At 28.9% G+C, this 24,303-nt stretch overlaps 21 non-coding genes and 1 pseudogene across 21 annotated transcripts; all 22 read left to right on the top strand.

Moving 5' to 3' along the window:
* The first annotated feature begins 217 nt into the window (after positions 1 to 217).
* LOC126749910 (5S ribosomal RNA) lies at positions 218 to 335 on the top strand. Its single transcript, XR_007665465.1, has one exon. It is a non-coding gene; the product is annotated as a 5S ribosomal RNA (ribosomal RNA).
* Positions 336 to 1,440: 1,105 nt separating this feature from the next.
* Positions 1,441 to 1,558, top strand: LOC126749909 (5S ribosomal RNA). Its single transcript, XR_007665464.1, has one exon. It is a non-coding gene; the product is annotated as a 5S ribosomal RNA (ribosomal RNA).
* Positions 1,559 to 2,489: 931 nt separating this feature from the next.
* On the top strand, positions 2,490 to 2,608 carry LOC126749912 (5S ribosomal RNA). Its single transcript, XR_007665467.1, has one exon. It is a non-coding gene; the product is annotated as a 5S ribosomal RNA (ribosomal RNA).
* Positions 2,609 to 3,706: 1,098 nt separating this feature from the next.
* Positions 3,707 to 3,824, top strand: LOC126749913 (5S ribosomal RNA). Its single transcript, XR_007665468.1, has one exon. It is a non-coding gene; the product is annotated as a 5S ribosomal RNA (ribosomal RNA).
* Positions 3,825 to 5,567: 1,743 nt separating this feature from the next.
* On the top strand, positions 5,568 to 5,686 carry LOC126749911 (5S ribosomal RNA). Its single transcript, XR_007665466.1, has one exon. It is a non-coding gene; the product is annotated as a 5S ribosomal RNA (ribosomal RNA).
* Positions 5,687 to 6,785: 1,099 nt separating this feature from the next.
* On the top strand, positions 6,786 to 6,903 carry LOC126749914 (5S ribosomal RNA; annotated as a pseudogene).
* A 2,091-nt stretch (positions 6,904 to 8,994) lies between these two features.
* LOC126749908 (5S ribosomal RNA) lies at positions 8,995 to 9,112 on the top strand. The gene has a single exon (XR_007665463.1). It is a non-coding gene; the product is annotated as a 5S ribosomal RNA (ribosomal RNA).
* Positions 9,113 to 10,848: 1,736 nt separating this feature from the next.
* On the top strand, positions 10,849 to 10,966 carry LOC126749906 (5S ribosomal RNA). The gene has a single exon (XR_007665461.1). It is a non-coding gene; the product is annotated as a 5S ribosomal RNA (ribosomal RNA).
* Positions 10,967 to 11,710: 744 nt separating this feature from the next.
* Positions 11,711 to 11,828, top strand: LOC126749905 (5S ribosomal RNA). Its single transcript, XR_007665460.1, has one exon. It is a non-coding gene; the product is annotated as a 5S ribosomal RNA (ribosomal RNA).
* A 1,098-nt stretch (positions 11,829 to 12,926) lies between these two features.
* Positions 12,927 to 13,044, top strand: LOC126749904 (5S ribosomal RNA). The gene has a single exon (XR_007665459.1). It is a non-coding gene; the product is annotated as a 5S ribosomal RNA (ribosomal RNA).
* A 1,737-nt stretch (positions 13,045 to 14,781) lies between these two features.
* Positions 14,782 to 14,899, top strand: LOC126749903 (5S ribosomal RNA). Its single transcript, XR_007665458.1, has one exon. It is a non-coding gene; the product is annotated as a 5S ribosomal RNA (ribosomal RNA).
* A 641-nt stretch (positions 14,900 to 15,540) lies between these two features.
* On the top strand, positions 15,541 to 15,658 carry LOC126749902 (5S ribosomal RNA). Its single transcript, XR_007665457.1, has one exon. It is a non-coding gene; the product is annotated as a 5S ribosomal RNA (ribosomal RNA).
* Positions 15,659 to 15,963: 305 nt separating this feature from the next.
* LOC126749901 (5S ribosomal RNA) lies at positions 15,964 to 16,081 on the top strand. The gene has a single exon (XR_007665456.1). It is a non-coding gene; the product is annotated as a 5S ribosomal RNA (ribosomal RNA).
* A 308-nt stretch (positions 16,082 to 16,389) lies between these two features.
* LOC126749900 (5S ribosomal RNA) lies at positions 16,390 to 16,507 on the top strand. Its single transcript, XR_007665455.1, has one exon. It is a non-coding gene; the product is annotated as a 5S ribosomal RNA (ribosomal RNA).
* A 309-nt stretch (positions 16,508 to 16,816) lies between these two features.
* LOC126749899 (5S ribosomal RNA) lies at positions 16,817 to 16,934 on the top strand. Its single transcript, XR_007665454.1, has one exon. It is a non-coding gene; the product is annotated as a 5S ribosomal RNA (ribosomal RNA).
* Positions 16,935 to 17,860: 926 nt separating this feature from the next.
* LOC126749898 (5S ribosomal RNA) lies at positions 17,861 to 17,978 on the top strand. The gene has a single exon (XR_007665453.1). It is a non-coding gene; the product is annotated as a 5S ribosomal RNA (ribosomal RNA).
* Positions 17,979 to 18,864: 886 nt separating this feature from the next.
* LOC126749897 (5S ribosomal RNA) lies at positions 18,865 to 18,982 on the top strand. The gene has a single exon (XR_007665452.1). It is a non-coding gene; the product is annotated as a 5S ribosomal RNA (ribosomal RNA).
* A 927-nt stretch (positions 18,983 to 19,909) lies between these two features.
* Positions 19,910 to 20,027, top strand: LOC126749917 (5S ribosomal RNA). The gene has a single exon (XR_007665471.1). It is a non-coding gene; the product is annotated as a 5S ribosomal RNA (ribosomal RNA).
* Positions 20,028 to 20,913: 886 nt separating this feature from the next.
* Positions 20,914 to 21,031, top strand: LOC126749916 (5S ribosomal RNA). Its single transcript, XR_007665470.1, has one exon. It is a non-coding gene; the product is annotated as a 5S ribosomal RNA (ribosomal RNA).
* Positions 21,032 to 21,956: 925 nt separating this feature from the next.
* Positions 21,957 to 22,074, top strand: LOC126749915 (5S ribosomal RNA). The gene has a single exon (XR_007665469.1). It is a non-coding gene; the product is annotated as a 5S ribosomal RNA (ribosomal RNA).
* An 886-nt stretch (positions 22,075 to 22,960) lies between these two features.
* LOC126749907 (5S ribosomal RNA) lies at positions 22,961 to 23,078 on the top strand. Its single transcript, XR_007665462.1, has one exon. It is a non-coding gene; the product is annotated as a 5S ribosomal RNA (ribosomal RNA).
* A 924-nt stretch (positions 23,079 to 24,002) lies between these two features.
* LOC126749896 (5S ribosomal RNA) lies at positions 24,003 to 24,120 on the top strand. Its single transcript, XR_007665451.1, has one exon. It is a non-coding gene; the product is annotated as a 5S ribosomal RNA (ribosomal RNA).
* Positions 24,121 to 24,303: the final 183 nt, after the last annotated feature.

Genomic DNA, 24,303 nt, shown 5'->3' with positions numbered 1-24,303 from the left:
ACACATCTCGTGAGAGTCATTAAGAGTGCTCTCATCAATTTTAATAATTTTAAGTATATATACCAATATTTTTTTTTATTAAAATTAAAATATTCAAATATTCAGTGCATAATATGAGATCATTAAGAGTGCTCTCATCAATTTTAATAATTTATGTATTGCTAAATACTTATATACTTATAGAGTACATGAATGCCACTCCGGGAAATATATAATGGGCAACGGCCATACCACGCTGATATACCGGTTCTCGTCCGATCACCGAAGTCAAGCAGCGTCGGGCGTGGTTAGTACTTGGATGGGTGACCGCTTGGGAACACCACGTGCTGTTGTCTTTTTTTTTTTTTTTTTTTTTTTTTTTTAATGCTTCTAAACACACCCCTACAGTTATTTTAACATACCAATATTTTTCCAATATTTTTTTAATTAAAATATTCAGTGCATAATATGAGATCATTAAGAGTGCCTCATCAATTTTAATAATTTTATAATTATTGCTAAATACTTATATACTTATAGAGTACATGAATGCCACTCCGGGAAATATATAATGGGCAGGGTCTATTTTATGAAAATATTCAGTGCATAATATGAGATCATTAAGAGTGCCTCATCAATTTTAATAATTTTTAATATTGCTAAATACTTATATACTTATAGAGTACATGAATGCCACTCCGGGAAATATATAATGGGCAGGGTCTATTTTATGAAAATATTCAGTGCATAATATGAGATCATTAAGAGTGCTCTCATCAATTTTAATAATTTTATGTATTGCTAAATACTTATATACTTATAGAGTACATGAATGCCACTCCGGGAAATATATAATGGGCAGGGTCTATTTTATGAAAATATTCAGTGCATAATATGAGATCATTAAGAGTGCTCTCATCAATTTTAATAATTTTAAGTATATATACCAATATTTTTTTTTATTAAAATTAAAATATTCAAATATTCAGTGCATAATATGAGATCATTAAGAGTGCTCTCATCAATTTTAATAATTTTATGTATTGCTAAATACTTATATACTTATAGAGTACATGAATGCCACTCCGGGAAATATATAATGGGCAGGGTCTATTTTATGAAAATATTCAGTGCATAATATGAGATCATTAAGAGTGCCCTCATCAATTTTAATAATTTTATGTATTGCTAAATACTTATATACTTATAGAGTACATGAATGCCACTCTGGGAAATATATAATATTTTTTTTTTTTTTTTTTTTTTTTTTAATGCTTCTAAACACACCCCATACAGTTATTTTACATACCAATATTTTTTTCAATATTTTTTTTATTAAAATATTCAGTGCATAATATGAGATCATTAAGAGTGCTCTCATCAATTTTAATAATTTTATGTATTGCTAAATACTTATATACTTATAGAGTACATGAATGCCACTCCGGGAAATATATAATGGGCAACGGCCATACCACGCTGATATACCGGTTCTCGTCCGATCACCGAAGTCAAGCAGCGTCGGGCGTGGTTAGTACTTGGATGGGTGACCGCTTGGGAACACCACGTGCTGTTGTCTTTTTTTTTTTTTTTTTTTTTTTTTTTTAATGCTTCTAAACACACCCCTACAGTTATTTTACATACCAATATTTTTCCAATATTTTTTTAATTAAAATATTCAGTGCATAATATGAGATCATTAAGAGTGCCTCATCAATTTTAATAATTTTTAAATATTGCTAAATACTATATACTTATAGAGTACATGAATGCCACTCCGGGAAATATATAATGGGCAGGGTCTATTTTATGAAAATATTCAGTGCATAATATGAGATCATTAAGAGTGCCTCATCAATTTTAATAATTTTTAAATATTGCTAAATACTTACTATACTTATAGAGTACATGAATGCCACTCTGGGAAATATATATATTTTTTTTTTTTTTTTTTTTTTTTTTTAATGCTTCTAAACACACCCCTACAGTTATTTTACATACCAATATTTTTCCAATATTTTTTTAATTAAAATATTCAGTGCATAATATGAGATCATTAAGAGTGCCTCATCAATTTTAATAATTTTTAAATATTGCTAAATACATATATACTTATAGAGTACATGAATGCCCACTCCGGGAAATATATAATGGGCAGGGTCTATTTTATGAAAATATTCAGTGCATAATATGAGATCATTAAGAGTGCCTCATCAATTTTAATAATTTTATGTATTGCTAAATACTTATATACTTATAGAGTACATGAATGCCACTCTGGGAAATATATAATATTTTTTTTTTTTTTTTTTTTTTTTTTTAATGCTTCTAAACACACCCCTACAGTTTATTTTACATACCAATATTTTTCCAATATTTTTTTAATTAAAATATTCCGTGCATAATATGAGATCATTAAGAGTGCTCTCATCAATTTTAATAATTTTAAGTATTGCTAAATACTTATATACTTATAGAGTACATGAATGCCACTCCGGGAATATATAATGGGCAACGGCCATACCACGCTGATATACCGGTTCTCGTCCGATCACCGAAGTCAAGCAGCGTCGGGCGTGGTTAGTACTTGGATGGGTGACCGCTTGGGGAACACCACGTGCTGTTGTCTTTTTTTTTTTTTTTTTTTTTTTTTTTTAATGCTTCTAAACACACCCCTACAGTTATTTTACATACCAATATTTTTCCAATATTTTTTTAATTAAAATATTCAGTGCATAATATGAGATCATTAAGAGTGCCTCATCAATTTTAATAATTTTTAAATATTGCTAAATACTTATATACTTATAGAGTACATGAATGCCACTCCGGGAAATATATAATGGGCAGGGTCTATTTTATGAAAATATTCAGTGCATAATATGAGATCATTAAGAGTGCCTCATCAATTTTAATAATTTTAAATATTGCTAAATACTTATATACTTATAGAGTACATGAATGCCACTCCGGGAAATATATAATGGGCAGGGTCTATTTTATGAAAATATTCAGTGCATAATATGAGATCATTAAGAGTGCTCTCATCAATTTTAATAATTTTATGTATTGCTAAATACTTATATACTTATAGAGTACATGAATGCCACTCCGGGAAATATATAATGGGCAGGGTCTATTTTATGAAAATATTCAGTGCATAAATATGAGATCATTAAGAGTGCTCTCATCAATTTTATAATTTTAAGTATATATACCAATATTTTTTTTTATTAAAATTAAAATATTCAAATATTCAGTGCATAATATGAGATCATTAAGAGTGCTCTCATCAATTTTAATATTTTATGTATTGCTAAATACTTATATACTTATAGAGTACATGAATGCCACTCCGGGAAATATATAATTGGGCAGGGTCTATTTTATGAAAATATTCAGTGCATAATATGAGATCATTAAGAGTGCCTCATCAATTTTAATAATTTTATGTATTGCTAAATACTTATATACTTATAGAGTACATGAATGCCACTCTGGGAAATATATATATTTTATTTTTTTTTTTTTTTTTTTTTAATGCTTCTAAACACACCCCTACAGTTATTTACATACCAATATTTTTTCAATATTTTTTTTATTAAAATATTCAGTGCATAATATGAGATCATTAAGAGTGCTCTCATCAATTTTAATAATTTTATGTATTGCTAAATACTTATATACTTATAGAGTACATGAATGCCACTCCGGGAAATATATAATGGGCAACGGCCATACCACGCTGAGTATACCGGTTCTCGTCCGATCACCGAAGTCAAGCAGCGGCGGCGTGGTTAGTACTTGGATGGGTGACCGCTTGGGAACACCACGTGCTGTTGTCTTTTTTTTTTTTTTTTTTTTTTTTTTAATGCTTCTAAAACACACCCCTACAGTTATTTTACATACCAATATTTTTCCAATATTTTTTTAATTAAAATATCAGTGCATAATATGAGATCATTAAGAGTGCCTCATCAATTTTAATAATTTTTAAATATTGCTAAATACTTATATACTTATAGAGTACATGAATGCCACTCCGGGAAATATATAATGGGCAGGGTCTATTTTATGAAAATATTCAGTGCATAATATGAGATCATTAAGAGTGCCTCATCAATTTTAATAATTTTTAAATATTGCTAAAATACATATATACTTATAGAGTACATGAATGCCACTCCGGGAAATATATAATGGGCAGGGTCTATTTTGTTGAAATATTCAGTGCATAATATGAGATCATTAAGAGTGCCTCATCAAATTTTAATAATTTTTAAATATTGCTAAATACTTATATACTTATAGAGTACATGAATGCCACTCCGGGAAATATATATATGGGCAGGGTCTATTTTATGAAAATATTCAGTGCATAATATGAGATCATTAAGAGTGCTCTCATCAATTTTAATATATTATGTATGTATGCTAAATACTTATATACTTATAGAGTACATGAATGCCACTCCGGGAATATATAATTGGGCAGGGTCTATTTTATGAAAATATTCAGTGCATAATATGAGATCATTAAGAGTGCCTCATCAATTTTAATAATTTTTAATATTGCTAAATACTTATATACTATAGAGTACATTGAATGCCACTCCGGAAAATATATAATGGGCAGGGTCTATTTTATGAAAATATTCAGTGCATAATATGAGATCATTAAAGAGTGCCTCATCAATTTTAATAATTATTTAATATTGCTAAATACTTATTACTTATAGAGACATGAATGCCACTCCGGGAAATATATAATGGGCAGGGTCTATTTTATGAAAATATTCAGTGCATAATATGAGATCATTAAGAGTGCTCTCATCAATTTTAACTAATATTTATGTATTGCTAAATACTTATATACTTATAGAGTACATGAATGCCACTCCGGGAAATATATAATGGGCAGGGTCTATTTTATGAAAATATTCAGTGCATAATATGAGATCATTAAGAGTGCCTCATCAATTTTAATAATTTTTAAATATTTGCTAAATACTTAATATACTTATAGAGTACATGAATGCCACTCCGGGAAATATATACATGGGCAGGGTCTATTTTATGAAAATATTCAGTGCATAATATGAGATCATTAAGAGTGCCTCATCAATTTTAATAATTTTTAAATATTGCTAAATACTTATATACTTATAGAGTACATGAATGCCACTCCGGGAAATATATAATGGGCAGGGTCTATTTTATGAAAATATTCAGTGCATAATATGAGATCATTAAGAGTGCTCTCATCAATTTTAATAATTTTTGTATTGCTAAATACTTATATACTTATAGAGTACATGAATGCCACTCCGGAAATATATAATGGGCAGGGTCTATTTTATGAAAATATTCAGTGCATAATATGAGATCATTAAGAGTGCTCTCATCAATTTTAATAATTTTAAGTATATATACCAATATTTTTTTTTATTAAAATTAAAATATTCAAAATATTCAGTGCATAATATGAGATCATTAAGAGTGCTCTCATCAATTTTAATAATTTTATGTATTGCTAAATACTTATATACTTATAGAGTACATGAATGCCACTCCGGGAATATATAATGGGCAACGGCCATACCACGCTGATATACCGGGTTCTCGTCCGATCACCGAAGTCAAGCAGCGTCGGGCGTGGTTAGTACTTGGATGGGTGACCGCTTGGGAACACCACGTGCTGTTGTCATTTTTTTTTTTTTTTTTTTTTTTTTTTAATGCTTCTAAACACACCCCCTACAGTATTTGTACATACCAATATTTTCCAATATTTTTTTAATTAAATATTCAGTGCAAATATCGAGATCATTAAGAGTGCCTCATCAATTTAATAATTTTTAAATATTGCTAAATACTTATATACTTATAGAGTACATGAATGCCACTCCGGGAAATATATAATGGGCAGGGTCTATTTTATTGAAAATATTCAGTGCATAATATGAGATCATTAAGAGTGCCTCATCAATTTTAATAATTTTTAAATATTGCTAAATACTTATATACTTTATAGAGTACATGAATGCCACTCCGGGAAATATATAATGGGCAGGGTCTATTTTATGAAAATATTCAGTGCATAATATGAGATCATTAAGAGTGCTCTCATCAATTTTATAATTTTTATGTATTGCTAAATACTTATATACTTATAGAGTACATGAATGCCACTCCGGGAAATATATACTGGGCAGGGTCTATTTTATGAAAATATTCAGTGCATAATATGAGATCATTAAGAGTGCTCTCATCAATTTTATAATTTTAAGTATATTTACCAATATTTTTTTTTATTAAAATTAAAATATTCAAATATTCAGTGCATAATATGAGTTCATTAAGAGTGCTCTCATCAATTTTAATAATTTTATGTATTGCTAAATACTTATATACTTATAGAGTACATGAATGCCACTCCGGGAAATATATAATGGGCAGGGTCTATTTTATGAAAATATTCAGTGCATAATATGAGATCATTAAGAGTGCCTCATCAATTTTAATAATTTTATGTATTGCTAAATACTTATATACTTATAGAGTACATGAATGCCACTCTGGGAAAATATATAATATTTTTTTTTTTTTTTTTTTTTTTTTAATGCTTCTAAACACACCCCTACAGTTATTTTACATACCAATATTTTTTCAATATTTTTTTTATTAAAATATTCAGTGCATAATATGAGATCATTAAGAGTGCTCTCATCAATTTTAATAATTTTATGTATTGCTAAATACTTATATACTTATAGAGTACATGAATGCCACTCCGGGAAATATATAAGGGCAACGGCCATACCACGCTGATATACCGGTTCTCGTCCGATCACCGAAGTCAAGCAGCGTCGGGCGGTGGTTAGTACTTGATGGGTGACCGCTTGGGTACACCACGTGCTGTTGTCTTTTTTTTTTTTTTTTTTTTTTTTTTTAATGCTTCTAAACACACCCCTACAGTTATTTTACATACCAATATTTTTCCAATATTTTTTTAATTAAAAATATTCAGTGCATAATATGAGATCATTAAGAGTGCCTCATCAATTTTAATAATTTTTAATATTGCTAAATACTTATATACTTATAGAGTACATGAATGCCACTCGGGAAATATATAATGGGCAGGGTCTATTTTATGAAAATATACAGTGACATAATATGAGATCATTAAGAGTGCCTCATCAATTTTAATAATTTTTAAATATTGCTAAATACTTATATACTTATAGAGTACATGAATGCCACTCGGGAAATATATAATGGGCAGGGTCTATTTTATGAAAATATTCAGTGCATATTATGAGATCATTAAGAGTACCTCATCAATTTTAATAATTTTTAAATAATTGCTAAATACTTATATACTTATAGAGTACATGAATGCCACTCCGGGAAATATATAATGGGCAGGTCTATTTTATGAAAATATTCAGTGCATAATATGAGATCATTAAGAGTGCTCTCATCAATTTTAATAATTTTATGTATTGCTAAATACTTATATACTTATAGAGTACATGAATGCCACTCCGGGAAATATATAATGGGCAGGGTCTATTTTATGAAAATATTCAGTGCATAATATGAGATCATTAAGAGTGCCTCATCAATTTTAATAATTTTTAAATATTGCTAAATACTTATATACTTATAGAGTACATGAATGCCACTCCGGGAAATATATAATGGGCAGGGTCTATTTTATGAAAATATTCAGTGCATAATATGAGATCATTAAGAGTGCCTCATCAATTTTAATAATTTTTAAATATTGCTAAATACTTATATACTTATAGAGTACATGAATGCCACTCCGGGAAATATATAATGGGCAGGGTCTATTTTATGAAAATATTCAGTGCATAATATGAGATCATTAAGAGTGCTCTCATCAATTTTAATAATTTTATGTATTGCTAAATACTTATATACTTATAGAGTACATGAATGCCACTCCGGGAAATATATAATGGGCAGGGTCTATTTTATGAAAATATTCAGTGCATAATATGAGATCATTAAGAGTGCCTCATCAATTTTAATAATTTTTAAATATTGCTAAATACTTATATACTTATAGAGTACATGAATGCCACTCCGGGAAATATATAATGGGCAGGGTCTATTTTATGAAAATATTCAGTGCATAATATGAGATCATTAAGAGTGCCTCATCAATTTTAATAATTTTTAAATATTGCTAAATACTTATATACTTATAGAGTACATGAATGCCACTCCGGGAAATATATAATGGGCAGGGTCTATTTTATGAAAATATTCAGTGCATAATATGAGATCATTAAGAGTGCTCTCATCAATTTTAATAATTTTATGTATTGCTAAATACTTATATACTTATAGAGTACATGAATGCCACTCCGGGAAATATATAATGGGCAGGGTCTATTTTATGAAAATATTCAGTGCATAATATGAGATCATTAAGAGTGCTCTCATCAATTTTAATAATTTTAAGTATATATACCAATATTTTTTTTTATTAAAATTAAAATATTCAAATATTCAGTGCATAATATGAGATCATTAAGAGTGCTCTCATCAATTTTAATAATTTTATGTATTGCTAAATACTTATATACTTATAGAGTACATGAATGCCACTCCGGGAAATATATAATGGGCAGGGTCTATTTTATGAAAATATTCAGTGCATAATATGAGATCATTAAGAGTGCCTCATCAATTTTAATAATTTTATGTATTGCTAAATACTTATATACTTATAGAGTACATGAATGCCACTCTGGGAAATATATAATATTTTTTTTTTTTTTTTTTTTTTTTAATGCTTCTAAACACACCCCTACAGTTATTTTACATACCAATATTTTTTCAATATTTTTTTTATTAAAATATTCAGTGCATAATATGAGATCATTAAGAGTGCTCTCATCAATTTTAATAATTTTATGTATTGCTAAATACTTATATACTTATAGAGTACATGAATGCCACTCCGGGAAATATATAATGGGCAACGGCCATACCACGCTGATATACCGGTTCTCGTCCGATCACCGAAGTCAAGCAGCGTCGGGCGTGGTTAGTACTTGGATGGGTGACCGCTTGGGAACACCACGTGCTGTTGTCTTTTTTTTTTTTTTTTTTTTTTTTTAATGCTTCTAAACACACCCCTACAGTTATTTTACATACCAATATTTTTCCAATATTTTTTTAATTAAAATATTCAGTGCATAATATGAGATCATTAAGAGTGCCTCATCAATTTTAATAATTTTTAAATATTGCTAAATACTTATATACTTATAGAGTACATGAATGCCACTCCGGGAAATATATAATGGGCAGGGTCTATTTTATGAAAATATTCAGTGCATAATATGAGATCATTAAGAGTGCCTCATCAATTTTAATAATTTTTAAATATTGCTAAATACTTATATACTTATAGAGTACATGAATGCCACTCCGGGAAATATATAATGGGCAGGGTCTATTTTATGAAAATATTCAGTGCATAATATGAGATCATTAAGAGTGCCTCATCAATTTTAATAATTTTTAAATATTGCTAAATACTTATATACTTATAGAGTACATGAATGCCACTCCGGGAAATATATAATGGGCAGGGTCTATTTTATGAAAATATTCAGTGCATAATATGAGATCATTAAGAGTGCTCTCATCAATTTTAATAATTTTATGTATTGCTAAATACTTATATACTTATAGAGTACATGAATGCCACTCCGGGAAATATATAATGGGCAGGGTCTATTTTATGAAAATATTCAGTGCATAATATGAGATCATTAAGAGTGCCTCATCAATTTTAATAATTTTTAAATATTGCTAAATACTTATATACTTATAGAGTACATGAATGCCACTCCGGGAAATATATAATGGGCAGGGTCTATTTTATGAAAATATTCAGTGCATAATATGAGATCATTAAGAGTGCCTCATCAATTTTAATAATTTTTAAATATTGCTAAATACTTATATACTTATAGAGTACATGAATGCCACTCCGGGAAATATATAATGGGCAGGGTCTATTTTATGAAAATATTCAGTGCATAATATGAGATCATTAAGAGTGCTCTCATCAATTTTAATAATTTTATGTATTGCTAAATACTTATATACTTATAGAGTACATGAATGCCACTCCGGGAAATATATAATGGGCAGGGTCTATTTTATGAAAATATTCAGTGCATAATATGAGATCATTAAGAGTGCCTCATCAATTTTAATAATTTTTAAATATTGCTAAATACTTATATACTTATAGAGTACATGAATGCCACTCCGGGAAATATATAATGGGCAGGGTCTATTTTATGAAAATATTCAGTGCATAATATGAGATCATTAAGAGTGCCTCATCAATTTTAATAATTTTTAAATATTGCTAAATACTTATATACTTATAGAGTACATGAATGCCACTCCGGGAAATATATAATGGGCAGGGTCTATTTTATGAAAATATTCAGTGCATAATATGAGATCATTAAGAGTGCTCTCATCAATTTTAATAATTTTATGTATTGCTAAATACTTATATACTTATAGAGTACATGAATGCCACTCCGGGAAATATATAATGGGCAGGGTCTATTTTATGAAAATATTCAGTGCATAATATGAGATCATTAAGAGTGCTCTCATCAATTTTAATAATTTTAAGTATATATACCAATATTTTTTTTTATTAAAATTAAAATATTCAAATATTCAGTGCATAATATGAGATCATTAAGAGTGCTCTCATCAATTTTAATAATTTTATGTATTGCTAAATACTTATATACTTATAGAGTACATGAATGCCACTCCGGGAAATATATAATGGGCAACGGCCATACCACGCTGATATACCGGTTCTCGTCCGATCACCGAAGTCAAGCAGCGTCGGGCGTGGTTAGTACTTGGATGGGTGACCGCTTGGGAACACCACGTGCTGTTGTCTTTTTTTTTTTTTTTTTTTTTTTTTTTAATGCTTCTAAACACACCCCTACAGTTATTTTACATACCAATATTTTTCCAATATTTTTTTAATTAAAATATTCAGTGCATAATATGAGATCATTAAGAGTGCCTCATCAATTTTAATAATTTTTAAATATTGCTAAATACTTATATACTTATAGAGTACATGAATGCCACTCCGGGAAATATATAATGGGCAGGGTCTATTTTATGAAAATATTCAGTGCATAATATGAGATCATTAAGAGTGCCTCATCAATTTTAATAATTTTTAAATATTGCTAAATACTTATATACTTATAGAGTACATGAATGCCACTCCGGGAAATATATAATGGGCAGGGTCTATTTTATGAAAATATTCAGTGCATAATATGAGATCATTAAGAGTGCTCTCATCAATTTTAATAATTTTATGTATTGCTAAATACTTATATACTTATAGAGTACATGAATGCCACTCCGGGAAATATATAATGGGCAGGGTCTATTTTATGAAAATATTCAGTGCATAATATGAGATCATTAAGAGTGCTCTCATCAATTTTAATAATTTTAAGTATATATACCAATATTTTTTTTTATTAAAATTAAAATATTCAAATATTCAGTGCATAATATGAGATCATTAAGAGTGCTCTCATCAATTTTAATAATTTTATGTATTGCTAAATACTTATATACTTATAGAGTACATGAATGCCACTCCGGGAAATATATAATGGGCAACGGCCATACCACGCTGATATACCGGTTCTCGTCCGATCACCGAAGTCAAGCAGCGTCGGGCGTGGTTAGTACTTGGATGGGTGACCGCTTGGGAACACCACGTGCTGTTGTCTTTTTTTTTTTTTTTTTTTTTTTTTTTAATGCTTCTAAACACACCCCTACAGTTATTTTACATACCAATATTTTTCCAATATTTTTTTAATTAAAATATTCAGTGCATAATATGAGATCATTAAGAGTGCCTCATCAATTTTAATAATTTTTAAATATTGCTAAATACTTATATACTTATAGAGTACATGAATGCCACTCCGGGAAATATATAATGGGCAGGGTCTATTTTATGAAAATATTCAGTGCATAATATGAGATCATTAAGAGTGCCTCATCAATTTTAATAATTTTTAAATATTGCTAAATACTTATATACTTATAGAGTACATGAATGCCACTCCGGGAAATATATAATGGGCAGGGTCTATTTTATGAAAATATTCAGTGCATAATATGAGATCATTAAGAGTGCTCTCATCAATTTTAATAATTTTATGTATTGCTAAATACTTATATACTTATAGAGTACATGAATGCCACTCCGGGAAATATATAATGGGCAGGGTCTATTTTATGAAAATATTCAGTGCATAATATGAGATCATTAAGAGTGCTCTCATCAATTTTAATAATTTTAAGTATATATACCAATATTTTTTTTTATTAAAATTAAAATATTCAAATATTCAGTGCATAATATGAGATCATTAAGAGTGCTCTCATCAATTTTAATAATTTTATGTATTGCTAAATACTTATATACTTATAGAGTACATGAATGCCACTCCGGGAAATATATAATGGGCAGGGTCTATTTTATGAAAATATTCAGTGCATAATATGAGATCATTAAGAGTGCCTCATCAATTTTAATAATTTTATGTATTGCTAAATACTTATATACTTATAGAGTACATGAATGCCACTCTGGGAAATATATAATATTTTTTTTTTTTTTTTTTTTTTTTAATGCTTCTAAACACACCCCTACAGTTATTTTACATACCAATATTTTTTCAATATTTTTTTTATTAAAATATTCAGTGCATAATATGAGATCATTAAGAGTGCTCTCATCAATTTTAATAATTTTATGTATTGCTAAATACTTATATACTTATAGAGTACATGAATGCCACTCCGGGAAATATATAATGGGCAACGGCCATACCACGCTGATATACCGGTTCTCGTCCGATCACCGAAGTCAAGCAGCGTCGGGCGTGGTTAGTACTTGGATGGGTGACCGCTTGGGAACACCACGTGCTGTTGTCTTTTTTTTTTTTTTTTTTTTTTTTTTAATGCTTCTAAACACACCCCTACAGTTATTTTACATACCAATATTTTTCCAATATTTTTTTAATTAAAATATTCAGTGCATAATATGAGATCATTAAGAGTGCCTCATCAATTTTAATAATTTTTAAATATTGCTAAATACTTATATACTTATAGAGTACATGAATGCCACTCCGGGAAATATATAATGGGCAGGGTCTATTTTATGAAAATATTCAGTGCATAATATGAGATCATTAAGAGTGCCTCATCAATTTTAATAATTTTTAAATATTGCTAAATACTTATATACTTATAGAGTACATGAATGCCACTCCGGGAAATATATAATGGGCAGGGTCTATTTTATGAAAATATTCAGTGCATAATATGAGATCATTAAGAGTGCCTCATCAATTTTAATAATTTTTAAATATTGCTAAATACTTATATACTTATAGAGTACATGAATGCCACTCCGGGAAATATATAATGGGCAGGGTCTATTTTATGAAAATATTCAGTGCATAATATGAGATCATTAAGAGTGCTCTCATCAATTTTAATAATTTTATGTATTGCTAAATACTTATATACTTATAGAGTACATGAATGCCACTCCGGGAAATATATAATGGGCAGGGTCTATTTTATGAAAATATTCAGTGCATAATATGAGATCATTAAGAGTGCCTCATCAATTTTAATAATTTTTAAATATTGCTAAATACTTATATACTTATAGAGTACATGAATGCCACTCCGGGAAATATATAATGGGCAGGGTCTATTTTATGAAAATATTCAGTGCATAATATGAGATCATTAAGAGTGCCTCATCAATTTTAATAATTTTTAAATATTGCTAAATACTTATATACTTATAGAGTACATGAATGCCACTCCGGGAAATATATAATGGGCAGGGTCTATTTTATGAAAATATTCAGTGCATAATATGAGATCATTAAGAGTGCTCTCATCAATTTTAATAATTTTATGTATTGCTAAATACTTATATACTTATAGAGTACATGAATGCCACTCCGGGAAATATATAATGGGCAGGGTCTATTTTATGAAAATATTCAGTGCATAATATGAGATCATTAAGAGTGCCTCATCAATTTTAATAATTTTTAAATATTGCTAAATACTTATATACTTATAGAGTACATGAATGCCACTCCGGGAAATATATAATGGGCAGGGTCTATTTTATGAAAATATTCAGTGCATAATATGAGATCATTAAGAGTGCCTCATCAATTTTAATAATTTTTAAATATTGCTAAATACTTATATACTTATAGAGTACATGAATGCCACTCCGGGAAATATATAATGGGCAGGGTCTATTTTATGAAAATATTCAGTGCATAATATGAGATCATTAAGAGTGCTCTCATCAATTTTAATAATTTTATGTATTGCTAAATACTTATATACTTATAGAGTACATGAATGCCACTCCGGGAAATATATAATGGGCAGGGTCTATTTTATGAAAATATTCAGTGCATAATATGAGATCATTAAGAGTGCTCTCATCAATTTTAATAATTTTAAGTATATATACCAATATTTTTTTTTATTAAAATTAAAATATTCAAATATTCAGTGCATAATATGAGATCATTAAGAGTGCTCTCATCAATTTTAATAATTTTATGTATTGCTAAATACTTATATACTTATAGAGTACATGAATGCCACTCCGGGAAATATATAATGGGCAACGGCCATACCACGCTGATATACCGGTTCTCGTCCGATCACCGAAGTCAAGCAGCGTCGGGCGTGGTTAGTACTTGGATGGGTGACCGCTTGGGAACACCACGTGCTGTTGTCTTTTTTTTTTTTTTTTTTTTTTTTTTTAATGCTTCTAAACACACCCCTACAGTTATTTTACATACCAATATTTTTCCAATATTTTTTTAATTAAAATATTCAGTGCATAATATGAGATCATTAAGAGTGCCTCATCAATTTTAATAATTTTTAAATATTGCTAAATACTTATATACTTATAGAGTACATGAATGCCACTCCGGGAAATATATAATGGGCAGGGTCTATTTTATGAAAATATTCAGTGCATAATATGAGATCATTAAGAGTGCCTCATCAATTTTAATAATTTTTAAATATTGCTAAATACTTATATACTTATAGAGTACATGAATGCCACTCCGGGAAATATATAATGGGCAGGGTCTATTTTATGAAAATATTCAGTGCATAATATGAGATCATTAAGAGTGCCTCATCAATTTTAATAATTTTTAAATATTGCTAAATACTTATATACTTATAGAGTACATGAATGCCACTCCGGGAAATATATAATGGGCAGGGTCTATTTTATGAAAATATTCAGTGCATAATATGAGATCATTAAGAGTGCTCTCATCAATTTTAATAATTTTATGTATTGCTAAATACTTATATACTTATAGAGTACATGAATGCCACTCCGGGAAATATATAATAGGCAACGGCCATACCACGCTGATATACCGGTTCTCGTCCGATCACCGAAGTCAAGCAGCGTCGGGCGTGGTTAGTACTTGGATGGGTGACCGCTTGGGAACACCACGTGCTGTTGTCTTTTTTTTTTTTTTTTTTTTTTTTTAATGCTTCTAAACACACCCCTACAATATTTTTTCAATATTTTTTCAATATTTTTTTTTTATTAAAATATTCAGTGCATAATATGAGATCATTAAGAGTGCTCTCATCAATTTTAATAATTTTAAGTATATATACCAATATTTTTTTTTATTAAAATTAAAATATTCAGTGCATAATATGAGATCATTAAGAGTGCTCTCATCAATTTTAATAATTCTAAGTATTGCTAAATACTTATATACATATAGAGTACATGAATGCCACTCCGGGAAATATATAATGGGCAACGGCCATACCACGCTGATATACCGGTTCTCGTCCGATCACCGAAGTCAAGCAGCGTCGGGCGTGGTTAGTACTTGGATGGGTGACCGCTTGGGAACACCACGTGCTGTTGTCTTTTTTTTTTTTTTTTTTTTTTTTTTAATGCTTCTAAACACACCCCTACAGTTATTTTACATACCAATATTTTTTCAATATTTTTTTATTATAATATTCAGTGCATAATATGAGATCATTAAGAGTGCTCTCATCAATTTTAATAATTTTAAGTATATATACCAATATTTTTTTTTATTAAAATTAAAATATTCAGTGCATAATATGAGATCATTAAGAGTGCTCTCATCAATTTTAATAATTCTAAGTATTGCTAAATACTTATATACATATAGAGTACATGAATGCCACTCCGGGAAATATATAATGGGCAACGGCCATACCACGCTGATATACCGGTTCTCGTCCGATCACCGAAGTCAAGCAGCGTCGGGCGTGGTTAGTACTTGGATGGGTGACCGCTTGGGAACACCACGTGCTGTTGTCTTTTTTTTTTTTTTTTTTTTTTTTTTTAATGCTTCTAAACACACCCCTACAGTTATTTTACATACCAATATTTTTTCAATATTTTTTTATTATAATATTCAGTGCATAATATGAGATCATTAAGAGTGCTCTCATCAATTTTAATAATTTTAAGTATATATACCAATATTTTTTTTTATTAAAATTAAAATATTCAGTGCATAATATGAGATCATTAAGAGTGCTCTCATCAATTTTAATAATTCTAAGTATTGCTAAATACTTATATACATATAGAGTACATGAATGCCACTCCGGGAAATATATAATGGGCAACGGCCATACCACGCTGATATACCGGTTCTCGTCCGATCACCGAAGTCAAGCAGCGTCGGGCGTGGTTAGTACTTGGATGGGTGACCGCTTGGGAACACCACGTGCTGTTGTCTTTTTTTTTTTTTTTTTTTTTTTTTTTAATGCTTCTAAACACACCCCTACAGTTATTTTACATACCAATATTTTTCCAATATTTTTTTAATTAAAATATTCAGTGCATAATATGAGATCATTAAGAGTGCCTCATCAATTTTAATAATTTTTAAATATTGCTAAATACTTATATACTTATAGAGTACATGAATGCCACTCCGGGAAATATATAATGGGCAGGGTCTATTTTATGAAAATATTCAGTGCATAATATGAGATCATTAAGAGTGCCTCATCAATTTTAATAATTTTTAAATATTGCTAAATACTTATATACTTATAGAGTACATGAATGCCACTCTGGGAAATATATAATATTTTTTTTTTTTTTTTTTTTTTTTTAATGCTTCTAAACACACCCCTACAGTTATTTTACATACCAATATTTTTCCAATATTTTTTTAATTAAAATATTCAGTGCATAATATGAGATCATTAAGAGTGCCTCATCAATTTTAATAATTTTTAAATATTGCTAAATACTTATATACTTATAGAGTACATGAATGCCACTCCGGGAAATATATAATGGGCAGGGTCTATTTTATGAAAATATTCAGTGCATAATATGAGATCATTAAGAGTGCCTCATCAATTTTAATAATTTTATGTATTGCTAAATACTTATATACTTATAGAGTACATGAATGCCACTCTGGGAAATATATAATATTTTTTTTTTTTTTTTTTTTTTTTTAATGCTTCTAAACACACCCCTACAGTTATTTTACATACCAATATTTTTCCAATATTTTTTTAATTAAAATATTCAGTGCATAATATGAGATCATTAAGAGTGCTCTCATCAATTTTAATAATTTTAAGTATTGCTAAATACTTATATACTTATAGAGTACATGAATGCCACTCCGGGAAATATATAATGGGCAACGGCCATACCACGCTGATATACCGGTTCTCGTCCGATCACCGAAGTCAAGCAGCGTCGGGCGTGGTTAGTACTTGGATGGGTGACCGCTTGGGAACACCACGTGCTGTTGTCTTTTTTTTTTTTTTTTTTTTTTTTTTTAATGCTTCTAAACACACCCCTACAGTTATTTTACATACCAATATTTTTCCAATATTTTTTTAATTAAAATATTCAGTGCATAATATGAGATCATTAAGAGTGCCTCATCAATTTTAATAATTTTTAAATATTGCTAAATACTTATATACTTATAGAGTACATGAATGCCACTCCGGGAAATATATAATGGGCAGGGTCTATTTTATGAAAATATTCAGTGCATAATATGAGATCATTAAGAGTGCCTCATCAATTTTAATAATTTTTAAATATTGCTAAATACTTATATACTTATAGAGTACATGAATGCCACTCCGGGAAATATATAATGGGCAGGGTCTATTTTATGAAAATATTCAGTGCATAATATGAGATCATTAAGAGTGCCTCATCAATTTTAATAATTTTTAAATATTGCTAAATACTTATATACTTATAGAGTACATGAATGCCACTCCGGGAAATATATAATGGGCAGGGTCTATTTTATGAAAATATTCAGTGCATAATATGAGATCATTAAGAGTGCTCTCATCAATTTTAATAATTTTATGTATTGCTAAATACTTATATACTTATAGAGTACATGAATGCCACTCCGGGAAATATATAATGGGCAGGGTCTATTTTATGAAAATATTCAGTGCATAATATGAGATCATTAAGAGTGCTCTCATCAATTTTAATAATTTTAAGTATATATACCAATATTTTTTTTTATTAAAATTAAAATATTCAAATATTCAGTGCATAATATGAGATCATTAAGAGTGCTCTCATCAATTTTAATAATTTTATGTATTGCTAAATACTTATATACTTATAGAGTACATGAATGCCACTCCGGGAAATATATAATGGGCAACGGCCATACCACGCTGATATACCGGTTCTCGTCCGATCACCGAAGTCAAGCAGCGTCGGGCGTGGTTAGTACTTGGATGGGTGACCGCTTGGGAACACCACGTGCTGTTGTCTTTTTTTTTTTTTTTTTTTTTTTTTTTTAATGCTTCTAAACACACCCCTACAGTTATTTTACATACCAATATTTTTCCAATATTTTTTTAATTAAAATATTCAGTGCATAATATGAGATCATTAAGAGTGCCTCATCAATTTTAATAATTTTTAAATATTGCTAAATACTTATATACTTATAGAGTACATGAATGCCACTCCGGGAAATATATAATGGGCAGGGTCTATTTTATGAAAATATTCAGTGCATAATATGAGATCATTAAGAGTGCCTCATCAATTTTAATAATTTTTAAATATTGCTAAATACTTATATACTTATAGAGTACATGAATGCCACTCTGGGAAATATATAATATTTTTTTTTTTTTTTTTTTTTTTTTAATGCTTCTAAACACACCCCTACAGTTATTTTACATACCAATATTTTTCCAATATTTTTTTAATTAAAATATTCAGTGCATAATATGAGATCATTAAGAGTGCCTCATCAATTTTAATAATTTTTAAATATTGCTAAATACTTATATACTTATAGAGTACATGAATGCCACTCCGGGAAATATATAATGGGCAGGGTCTATTTTATGAAAATATTCAGTGCATAATATGAGATCATTAAGAGTGCCTCATCAATTTTAATAATTTTATGTATTGCTAAATACTTATATACTTATAGAGTACATGAATGCCACTCTGGGAAATATATAATATTTTTTTTTTTTTTTTTTTTTTTTTAATGCTTCTAAACACACCCCTACAGTTATTTTACATACCAATATTTTTCCAATATTTTTTTAATTAAAATATTCAGTGCATAATATGAGATCATTAAGAGTGCTCTCATCAATTTTAATAATTTTAAGTATTGCTAAATACTTATATACTTATAGAGTACATGAATGCCACTCCGGGAAATATATAATGGGCAACGGCCATACCACGCTGATATACCGGTTCTCGTCCGATCACCGAAGTCAAGCAGCGTCGGGCGTGGTTAGTACTTGGATGGGTGACCGCTTGGGAACACCACGTGCTGTTGTCTTTTTTTTTTTTTTTTTTTTTTTTTTTAATGCTTCTAAACACACCCCTACAGTTATTTTACATACCAATATTTTTCCAATATTTTTTTAATTAAAATATTCAGTGCATAATATGAGATCATTAAGAGTGCCTCATCAATTTTAATAATTTTTAAATATTGCTAAATACTTATATACTTATAGAGTACATGAATGCCACTCCGGGAAATATATAATGGGCAGGGTCTATTTTATGAAAATATTCAGTGCATAATATGAGATCATTAAGAGTGCCTCATCAATTTTAATAATTTTTAAATATTGCTAAATACTTATATACTTATAGAGTACATGAATGCCACTCCGGGAAATATATAATGGGCAGGGTCTATTTTATGAAAATATTCAGTGCATAATATGAGATCATTAAGAGTGCCTCATCAATTTTAATAATTTTTAAATATTGCTAAATACTTATATACTTATAGAGTACATGAATGCCACTCCGGGAAATATATAATGGGCAGGGTCTATTTTATGAAAATATTCAGTGCATAATATGAGATCATTAAGAGTGCTCTCATCAATTTTAATAATTTTATGTATTGCTAAATACTTATATACTTATAGAGTACATGAATGCCACTCCGGGAAATATATAATGGGCAGGGTCTATTTTATGAAAATATTCAGTGCATAATATGAGATCATTAAGAGTGCTCTCATCAATTTTAATAATTTTAAGTATATATACCAATATTTTTTTTTATTAAAATTAAAATATTCAAATATTCAGTGCATAATATGAGATCATTAAGAGTGCTCTCATCAATTTTAATAATTTTATGTATTGCTAAATACTTATATACTTATAGAGTACATGAATGCCACTCCGGGAAATATATAATGGGCAACGGCCATACCACGCTGATATACCGGTTCTCGTCCGATCACCGAAGTCAAGCAGCGTCGGGCGTGGTTAGTACTTGGATGGGTGACCGCTTGGGAACACCACGTGCTGTTGTCTTTTTTTTTTTTTTTTTTTTTTTTTTTAATGCTTCTAAACACACCCCTACAGTTATTTTACATACCAATATTTTTCCAATATTTTTTTAATTAAAATATTCAGTGCATAATATGAGATCATTAAGAGTGCCTCATCAATTTTAATAATTTTTAAATATTGCTAAATACTTATATACTTATAGAGTACATGAATGCCACTCCGGGAAATATATAATGGGCAGGGTCTATTTTATGAAAATATTCAGTGCATAATATGAGATCATTAAGAGTGCCTCATCAATTTTAATAATTTTTAAATATTGCTAAATACTTATATACTTATAGAGTACATGAATGCCACTCTGGGAAATATATAATATTTTTTTTTTTTTTTTTTTTTTTTTAATGCTTCTAAACACACCCCTACAGTTATTTTACATACCAATATTTTTCCAATATTTTTTTAATTAAAATATTCAGTGCATAATATGAGATCATTAAGAGTGCCTCATCAATTTTAATAATTTTTAAATATTGCTAAATACTTATATACTTATAGAGTACATGAATGCCACTCCGGGAAATATATAATGGGCAGGGTCTATTTTATGAAAATATTCAGTGCATAATATGAGATCATTAAGAGTGCCTCATCAATTTTAATAATTTTATGTATTGCTAAATACTTATATACTTATAGAGTACATGAATGCCACTCTGGGAAATATATAATATTTTTTTTTTTTTTTTTTTTTTTTTAATGCTTCTAAACACACCCCTACAGTTATTTTACATACCAATATTTTTCCAATATTTTTTAATTAAAATATTCAGTGCATAATATGAGATCATTAAGAGTGCTCTCATCAATTTTAATAATTTTAAGTATTGCTAAATACTTATATACTTATAGAGTACATGAATGCCACTCCGGGAAATATATAATGGGCAACGGCCATACCACGCTGATATACCGGTTCTCGTCCGATCACCGAAGTCAAGCAGCGTCGGGCGTGGTTAGTACTTGGATGGGTGACCGCTTGGGAACACCACGTGCTGTTGTCTTTTTTTTTTTTTTTTTTTTTTTTTTTTAATGCTTCTAAACACACCCCTACAGTTATTTTACATACCAATATTTTTCCAATATTTTTTTAATTAAAATATTCAGTGCATAATATGAGATCATTAAGAGTGCCTCATCAATTTTAATAATTTTTAAATATTGCTAAATACTTATATACTTATAGAGTACATGAATGCCACTCCGGGAAATATATAATGGGCAGGGTCTATTTTATGAAAATATTCAGTGCATAATATGAGATCATTAAGAGTGCCTCATCAATTTTAATAATTTTTAAATATTGCTAAATACTTATATACTTATAGAGTACATGAATGCCACTCCGGGAAATATATAATGGGCAGGGTCTATTTTATGAAAATATTCAGTGCATAATATGAGATCATTAAGAGTGCTCTCATCAATTTTAATAATTTTATGTATTGCTAAATACTTATATACTTATAGAGTACATGAATGCCACTCCGGGAAATATATAATGGGCAGGGTCTATTTTATGAAAATATTCAGTGCATAATATGAGATCATTAAGAGTGCTCTCATCAATTTTAATAATTTTATGTATTGCTAAATACTTATATACTTATAGAGTACATGAATGCCACTCCGGGAAATATATAATGGGCAGGGTCTATTTTATGAAAATATTCAGTGCATAATATGAGATCATTAAGAGTGCTCTCATCAATTTTAATAATTTTAAGTATATATACCAATATTTTTTTTTATTAAAATTAAAATATTCAAATATTCAGTGCATAATATGAGATCATTAAGAGTGCTCTCATCAATTTTAATAATTTATGTATTGCTAAATACTTATATACTTATAGAGTACATGAATGCCACTCCGGGAAATATATAATGGGCAACGGCCATACCACGCTGATATACCGGTTCTCGTCCGATCACCGAAGTCAAGCAGCGTCGGGCGTGGTTAGTACTTGGATGGGTGACCGCTTGGGAACACCACGTGCTGTTGTCTTTTTTTTTTTTTTTTTTTTTTTTTTAATGCTTCTAAACACACCCCTACAGTTATTTTACATACCAATATTTTTCCAATATTTTTTTTAATTAAAATATTCAGTGCATAATATGAGATCATTAAGAGTGCCTCATCAATTTTAATAATTTTTAAATATTGCTAAATACTTATATACTTATAGAGTACATGAATGCCACTCCGGGAAATATATAATGGGCAGGGTCTATTTTATGAAAATATTCAGTGCATAATATGAGATCATTAAGAGTGCCTCATCAATTTTAATAATTTTTAAATATTGCTAAATACTTATATACTTATAGAGTACATGAATGCCACTCTGGGAAATATATAATATTTTTTTTTTTTTTTTTTTTTTAATGCTTCTAAACACACCCCTACAGTTATTTTACATACCAATATTTTTTCCAATATTTTTTTAATTAAAATATTCAGTGCATAATATGAGATCATTAAGAGTGCCTCATCAATTTTAATAATTTTTAAATATTGCTAAATACTTATATACTTATAGAGTACATGAATGCCACTCCGGGAAATATATAATGGGCAGGGTCTATTTTATGAAAATATTCAGTGCATAATATGAGATCATTAAGAGTGCCTCATCAATTTTAATAATTTTATGTATTGCTAAATACTTATATACTTATAGAGTACATGAATGCCACTCTGGGAAATATATAATATTTTTTTTTTTTTTTTTTTTTTTTTAATGCTTCTAAACACACCCCTACAGTTATTTTACATACCAATATTTTTCCAATATTTTTTTAATTAAAATATTCAGTGCATAATATGAGATCATTAAGAGTGCTCTCATCAATTTTAATAATTTTAAGTATTGCTAAATACTTATATACTTATAGAGTACATGAATGCCACTCCGGGAAATATATAATGGGCAACGGCCATACCACGCTGATATACCGGTTCTCGTCCGATCACCGAAGTCAAGCAGCGTCGGGCGTGGTTAGTACTTGGATGGGTGACCGCTTGGGAACACCACGTGCTGTTGTCTTTTTTTTTTTTTTTTTTTTTTTTTTTAATGCTTCTAAACACACCCCTACAGTTATTTTACATACCAATATTTTTCCAATATTTTTTTAATTAAAATATTCAGTGCATAATATGAGATCATTAAGAGTGCCTCATCAATTTTAATAATTTTTAAATATTGCTAAATACACTCTCACGAGATGTG

The sequence above is a fragment of the Anthonomus grandis genome, unplaced genomic scaffold, assembly GCF_022605725.1.
Source record: "Anthonomus grandis grandis unplaced genomic scaffold, icAntGran1.3 ctg00000890.1, whole genome shotgun sequence".
Lineage (NCBI taxonomy): Eukaryota > Metazoa > Arthropoda > Insecta > Coleoptera > Curculionidae > Anthonomus > Anthonomus grandis.
The sequence above is the reverse complement of the archived record's forward strand: the minus strand, read 5'-3'. Positions and strand labels throughout refer to the sequence as shown.